Source organism: Lygodium microphyllum, chromosome 2, assembly GCF_053477565.2.
Source record: "Lygodium microphyllum isolate KBCC chromosome 2, Lygodium_microphyllum_v1.1.10, whole genome shotgun sequence".
NCBI lineage: Eukaryota > Viridiplantae > Streptophyta > Polypodiopsida > Schizaeales > Lygodiaceae > Lygodium > Lygodium microphyllum.
Genome location: NC_141136.1, coordinates 61,433,266 through 61,441,012, shown reverse-complemented (window position 1 = coordinate 61,441,012; position 7,747 = coordinate 61,433,266). Strand labels below are relative to the sequence as shown.

Here is a 7,747-nt window from a genome sequence, read left to right as displayed (position 1 = left end):
ATGCTTTTTAATGAAAAACTCTCTTTTTGGAGGAGTCATTCAGATGGTTGTGTTGTGTGTAGTGTTTGTGTTGTGAGTTCATTTATGTAAAACGAACGTGGTGGTTTCCTATTGGATTGGATTTTCTGCGATATATATTTTGGAGAATTGTGGTAATGGGGTGGTGGTTGTAGAGTTGAAGCTGATGCTGATGAAGAAGAAAAGAACTCTTATATCCTTCACAAGTTTGTTGTAATTTTCTAGTTTGATAAGAAGTGTTAATGTATAAAGGGTTTTCCTTTCTTTGTATTTTTATATCAGATACAAGTTATAAGTTGGGGTCGTGGTGGATGGATTCTTTTTGAAAAGATATTGAAGATTAAATTTGAGCTTTTACCTGAACTTGTATTCCCTTTTTCCTGGGTCGCGAGGACGCTTCCTTATTAAGTGTGGGGATATGTTGAGTGTTGAAATGACTTGTTTTTTGGCTGATTTTTGTTGTTTTTGAGAGCTGAATGGTTGATTTTATGATATGATTGATTGGTTTGAAAGTGGTTTGAGAGTGTTTTGGATGATATTGATTGTGTTTTGGAAGTTCATGATATTTATTAGTGGTTCTGTGATGTTCTGATAGGTTCTGATTGGTTCTGTATACCTTCTGTGTAGCTTCTGTTTTGTTCTATTTTGTTCTGATTGTCTTCTGTAAGGAGGGATGGAGTATTGATTGATGAAGATTGAGATCTTGTGAAAGTTTATTGAATGGTTTGTGAGAGTTTGGAATGGCTTGAGTATGAATTATGTGGTTTTGATGACTTCTGTTACCTTCTGTAGGTCTTCTTTAGAGCCTCTGTCTCTGTTCTGTTCTGTTCTGTTCTGTACTGTAGCTGTTCTGGTACTATTCTGTGACTGTTCTGTATGCTTCTATATGTGTTCTGATGGATGAGAGTGTAGCTTGGGAAAGTTTTCTAGCCTTGGAAAGAGGTGAATACAAGTGCAAAAGAGCTGAAAGAAGTGAAAGAAGTAGCTGTTGAAGACTCAAGTGAAGACTAGAGTGAAGTGACAATAGTGAGCTATGAAAGGACACTGTAGTGGCTCTGGTGACTCTTCATATCAGACATACCTCTTGGGAGGGGTATCCACGACCTAAGAAGGATTATTGAGAGTGATTTTGAGAGATTGTAGTGAGGATATGATGTGTTATTGATAGAGAGAGAGAGAGAGTCAGAGATAGCCAATTCTACAAAAACAGAGTGATTGTATATGAGAGATTGAGAAAGAAGACTATGAAGATATTGAAGATGAATACTATGTGATGTATTTCCATTCAAAGATGGTGTATTCCTTGCTTTCTTTTTTATATTGATGGATTTTGTGAAGATATTGAAGAATATGGTTAATTCTATCAAATCCGTGGGAGATCTACATGATGCTGCATGAAGATTTGTTGTGCCTGGTGTTCTTTTCTTCATTGTGATCATATAAAACATAATAAAAAAGCTTGTTGATGTTACAAGATAGATTTTCTTGCAAGAGAATTCCCTTTTCCTTGGTGTTCCTCTTGGAGCTCCATGTTTTTTGTGCGCAGCCGGGGAAACTTGCCATCAACAAGCACCAGAAGAGGCTGAAAATGAAGGAAATGGCATTGCCAAGAAGAGAAGAATTCAATGGACCTAGCAACCTTGACGCAGCTTTGATAGGAAAGAAAAGTGGCAGGCGGAAGAAGAGGTCGGAAGCTAAAATTGCACTAAAAACGGAGAGTGCTACAACTCTGCCTGTTGGAAAGAAAGTCTCTGACGCAGAGGCAAAGACTTCAGCCCCTAAGACGACCGAAAAGGGAAGTGCTAAGGTAAGGGAATACCCTCATCCGAAGCGACAGTTAGAGGCCATAGAAAAAGTAAAGGAATGGGTGAAAGAGGCTCAAGAGCATCTAAAAGACGCTGAGCCCATCATAGAGGATGAGATCGATGATCTCTCCAACATAAGCACTCTAATCTCACCTCCTCAACCAAAGTCGGGAGAAGCAACTGCACCACAAGCAGTGCTCCTAAGGCCAAGCCTTGATGCTACAGGGCCGCAAATCAGTCACAGCCATTGGTCAGGACAATCCAGGTTACGAGAAAGACGAGCACCCAATGATCTCCTAACCACATTGGTGACTACCCCTATAACACTTAGCCTAGGAGATCTACTTAGGCAACATCCCACCCTATGGCAAGATCTTAAGCAGTGGGTTGAAGAGTCACGAGAGCATGTCACGTCAGACCTTCATGACCATGATGCAGAGACACAAATGCCGAGTTTGACACTGCACTCTATGCCTAAATCCTTACACGTCAATGCCTTCTGGGAAGGTTCCAAGATGCATGCGGTCTTACTGATTCTAGCCCTAGACGATACAACGAGAAAGGGAATCGTGGACACGGGAGCTGGGGTTAGTGTGCTTAGCCACGAGGTGTTTCAGACTTGGAGAAACCCACCTATTGAAACTGCTAGGTTAAATGTCACATTAGCGAACGGTATGAGAGTCAAGCCATTCGGGGTGCTTAAGAATTGGCCAGTGAAGATCGTAGGTGTCGAATTCTCTGTGGACTTTATAGTCATGAAGGGAGTGGACTACGATATCCTATTAGGCCAACCCTGGATGCGCAACGCTAGAGTCATCAAAGATTGGGGTAACGGCTTAATCTTCATTGGCAATAGAACAGATGTCGTGAGAAAAAAGATGGACACTTGGGAGACCTCACCAGTCAACTTAGATGCCATCTTTGCTATGCTCAAGGGTAACACCTAGGTCAAGAAGTCCTATGGACCCTTGACCAAGTATATCCCATGCCCAAAGGACAAGCGGGATTGGATGCAATCCTTGCTACAATCGACCTGCCATTCTTAGATCATGAGGCGTACGAGCAAGCCATCAAAACTATCTGCAAGTCTAATGACACACCCTCTGTACCAGTTTGCATGATGGCAAGAACCCTTCGTGGGAAACCTAAGCCTATCAACTTCCAAGTCCCAACGAACAAAAGGGAACTCTAGGAGATACTGGAATACTTAACGAACAAGCTAGCTGGCAATCCAGCTACAAACTTCAAACCACTCCAAGATCTCTTAGATGAATCCAAGTGGCAATGGACCAGAGTGCATGAGTTAAACCTCATGTATAACTGGGCCCTAGTTCCTGACCAATGACAAGAGATATACCAAGCCCTAGGAGACAACGAGCAGTCTAACGAAGAGGATTCTAACGATGAATACGAGGACTGCCAATCCTTCAGTGAACGAAAGTGAGGGTGAGGTAGATACCATGGAATACGACACTGAAGGACAAGAAATAGAGCAAATACGAGCAGACTCCAAGCCACAGAAAAAGAGTATCTTCAAGATAGAGCAAGGAGTCATGCGCTTGGAATGTGATCATGCCTGGTTGGAACATGTAGGAGCCATAGACCTTGAGCAAGCAGGCCTAGCCCAACCAAGAATGACATCAGTGCTTAGGACAGAGTCACCGTCCGAACTGCGCCCACCAAGGGAGACCACCTCTTCTAGCGAGGACGGGGAGTTCGACTCTGAGTCGGAGGTTAGTTCGAATAGTGATCCAGAAATCCCTAGGCTGCCCCACGGCCAGACGCACCAAGGGGGACCTACCTGTCCACTTGAGGCGCAGACGATTAAGGCAGAAAAAGGCAAAATAACCCAGGGATACACGAACGAAAGAATAGCAAAAACCGCAAGACTTCCCTAAACGATTTACGAAATTCAAAAAATGGGATAGGGTAGTAGTTCTGTTATGTGCCAAGCGTCAAGGGCAAACGAGCGAACCGATCGAGGGACCAGCCAAGGTCAAGCGATCGAGGGACCAGCCAAGGTCAAGGAGGTGAACCTAGCCTAGGAAGGGGAAACACCCCGACCAATCTTCATTGCCAATGACTTGACTGAGGAAAAAGAAATGAGTCTTGTCGCTCTCTTGTGAGAGTACATAGACGTGCTCGCCTGATCCTTAGAAGAGCTTAAGGGGGTAGATCCGAGTGTCGTGACTCACAACATACCCATGACGCCAGACGCAACGCCGATCAAGCAGTGATACCCTATGAATCCAAAACACACTCATGCTGTCAAAGAGGAGATTGATAAGTTGATGAGAGTGGGATTCATTTACAAAATTGAACACACATATTGGGTATCGCCCATAGTCATCGTGATGAAGAAGAATGGAAAAATCCGAGTGTGGGTCAATTACAAGAAGATGAACGTTGCTACTAAGAGAGACAACTATCCATTGCCGTACACCAAGCACATGCTTGAGAGAGTGGCAGGCAAGGAAGCCTACAGTTTTCTGGATGGCTTCTCAGGGTACAACCAGGTGCAAGTGCATCCTGCGGACAGGCACAAGACTGCCTTCGCCACTGAGTGGGGCGTCTTTGCTTACATAGTCATGCCCTTCGGGTTGACTAATGCCCCTGCCACCTCCCAACGCCTCATGTGCACCATCTTTAAAGACATGCTTCGCAAGGAGTTGGAAGTCTTTGTCGACAACCTCTGTGTCCACTTGACCTGGATCGTACACTTAGACAAACTTCGCGCAGTCTTTGAGCGGTGTCGCTTATATCGTCTCTCCTTGAACCCCTTAAAGTGCCAGTTTTGGGTAAAGCATGGATGCATCTTAGGGCACGTGGTGTCGAAGAACAGCATTTCCACTGACTTCTCGAAAGTCAAGGTTATTGTTGACCTTCCACCCCCAATCAACTACAAGGGAGTTCAATGCGGGGTACTATCGGCGGTTTGTACTGAACTATGCATTGATTGCCAGACCTTTGTACAAGCTGCTGATCGTCTTCGAATGGACCGAGGCATGCCAATGAGCATATGAAGAGTTGAAAAAGACTCTAATCATAGAACTAATTCTACAAGCCCCAGATTGGACCATTACTTTCCACGTGCATATCGATGCTTCTAAGTTTGCCATGGGGGCAATGTTGTGCCAACCTGACGAACACAACTTAGACTATCCAGTGAGCTTTGCTAGCAGACAACTCGCTGAGATGGAAATGAACTACTCGATGACAGAAAGAGAAGGATTAGCCATGGTGTTTGCTGTGAAGAAATTTCAGCAATATCTATTGGCCACACCTTTTACCTTTTTTGTGGACCATCAAGCCCTGCTCTATCTAGTAAACAAACCTTGCGCTACAGGACGCATAGCTCGGTGGCTCCTTCTGCACTTGGAATTCGACTTCTCCGTGGTTGTACGAAAAGGAAAACATCACTACATGGCTAACCATATGTCACGCATTCCCGCGGGAGAAGCTGCTAGATAAGGCATTGTTGACAAATTACCCGACGCTCTATTTAACCTGTCCAGTGAGAGAGATTTATTCAAGGCTAATCTAACGCCATATTGGACGGATGACATAGTCCAAGTGCTTGAACACGGACTGCCTAATCGACCGATAGAAAAATCCCGACTTAGGCAATTAATCCTTAAGATCCAGCCCTATCAGCAGCTAATCGTACGCCAACTCTATAGGCTGGGGCAAGACGGATTGCTGTGCAGATGCATATGAGAACATGAGATGCACGATGTGCTCTCAGAGGCACATAGTAGCATTGCTAGAGGGCACTTTAGCGGAGATACGATAGCATGAAAGGTGTTGCAATCTCAACTGTGGTGGCCCATGCTTTTCCACGATGCAGCGCGATTCATCAAGCATTGTGACAAGTGCCAACGGACAAAAGTCCCGATTCGTAAGGATCATATGGAGTTGACCCCAGTTATTGCACGACAAAACTTCGAAAAATGGGGAATTGACTTCATAGGATCCATCAGTCCTACGGCATAGTATTCACAGGCCAAGTACATCATTGTGGCCACGGACTACCTCACGAAATGGGTAGAGGCAAGAGTGACACAAAAAAATGACACTAGGATGACTGGCAAGTTCTTATGGGAGCAAGTGATCTTGCGATCCGGCTACCCCATTGAACTGGTCAGTGACCAAGGCACGCATTTCATCAACGAAGTGATAGTGCATCTCCTGTCCACCTTTCTCATCATCCATCGCAAATCCTTGCCATACTACCCTCAGGCAAACGGTCAGGCAAAATCCACGAATAAGATTCTTGTCAATGTCCTGACCAAGGTGGTCTCAGCCTCACGCAGCGAGACTGGGACAAGAAGCTGATGGTAGCTTTGTGGACTTACTGCACAGCTTATAAAACGGCTGTCGCGATCAAACCCCCTTCAGGCTAACCTATGGAACTGAAGCGGTTCTACCATTAGAATTCTTCATTCCTAGCATGAGAATAGCACTTCAAGAATGATGGGAAGGGAAGGAAGCATGGACGCAACACCTGGTCGAACTCGAACGCCTCTCAGAGACTTGCCTTCTAGCCACCCATGTGCTTATATGTGAGAAGGCCCGACGCAAGAGTTGGTTTGACAAGCATGTCAAGCAGTGCGACTTTGAACAGTGCGACTTAATGCTCCTCTACTCAGTTAAGGGGCATAAGCAGAATATGAAATTTAGAGGTCTTGGACCTTTCAAAGTTCTGCGATCAGCCGCACAGGCAATGTCGAGCTTGAGACCTTAGACGGTGAGGGCATAGGCTTCTTCAATGATAGTCATGTCAAGAAGTACTACCTTCCCACCCATCCTTTGCACGAGCCCCTGATGTTAAAACCGCATGTCAAGATATGAGTGGCCACAATCACTAAGATTGATGATGAGAATGAGGAAGTCGTAGAGCCCGCATACCTCCATATCACGGTCACTGCAAAACAAACATGCGCTTTCAACACTTAGATCGACGAGGGAGCAAACTTCAATGTCTTAACTCACAATCATTGGACTCAACTTGGCAGACCACCACTTCAACCCACTAATGCAAAATTAAGCCCATATGGGGCCCATTTCTACGCACTTCTCGGCAAGTGCAGAGCCGCCGTTTCTATCGAGTCTGAGCCTATCCCAATGATTTTTTACGTGTTGTCAAATGCTAAAAAAGCAGGCACAGAGTCGCTGCTCGGGCAAACTTTCAAAAAACAAACTCACTGCAATGTTGATTATGAGTCGCAGCGCATCCACCTCTCAATAGGCAACGTTCACATTGTCACAGCTTTCAGCAAGGGCTGTGCGACCTCATTACTGTCTGCAACGCGATCGGTAGAAATATCTGTAACCAAGTCCAAGGACGGGGTAGTGTGTGGCTGCCGCCTCCCAGATTTCATGAATCACAGCCCACAACAGCAAAACCTAAGGCCCAACAGCCTAGATTTCAATGGCAACCTAAGCAGCCGCAACCGCCGCTTAGGAGTCAACTCTCCTATCCTCATAAAACCAAAAACTCTAAACCTAGGAGGCCAAGACGCAGTCACAGAAAGCGCCGCATGATCAAGCAAAGATGGGTCCCTAAAGCCCTCTTGCATGCGTAAGGCTACTACGTGGGAAACATCTGGCTATGGATCCCTAAGGCCTACATGGCCAAAGGCACTACTCATATGCCGCCCTCAAGCTTGATCAACCCAAGTCCCATAAACCCTCCAAACCATAAGCCCCAGTGCTCTCCAAAACCACAGCCATTCAACTCATCAACGCCTAAACCCAAGAGAGTCACACAAGCCTATCGGCCCAAACAACAGACTCCGTCACAAAAGTCATCACCTAACCAAGTCAATCCGACTCCCCAAATCCAACCTGAATGCAGCAGTCCGTCCGTCGTGGCTACTCCTAATCCACCCATAATCCAAGCATCCCAACCGCAGACTCAAGAA

General features: G+C 45.5%; 1 non-coding gene across 1 annotated transcript; it reads left to right on the top strand.

Annotated features, from left to right (window-relative positions):
* The first annotated feature begins 317 nt into the window (after positions 1 to 317).
* On the top strand, positions 318 to 385 carry LOC148039800 (small nucleolar RNA SNORD36). Its single transcript, XR_015688722.1, has one exon. It is a non-coding gene; the product is annotated as a small nucleolar RNA SNORD36 (small nucleolar RNA).
* Positions 386 to 7,747: the final 7,362 nt, after the last annotated feature.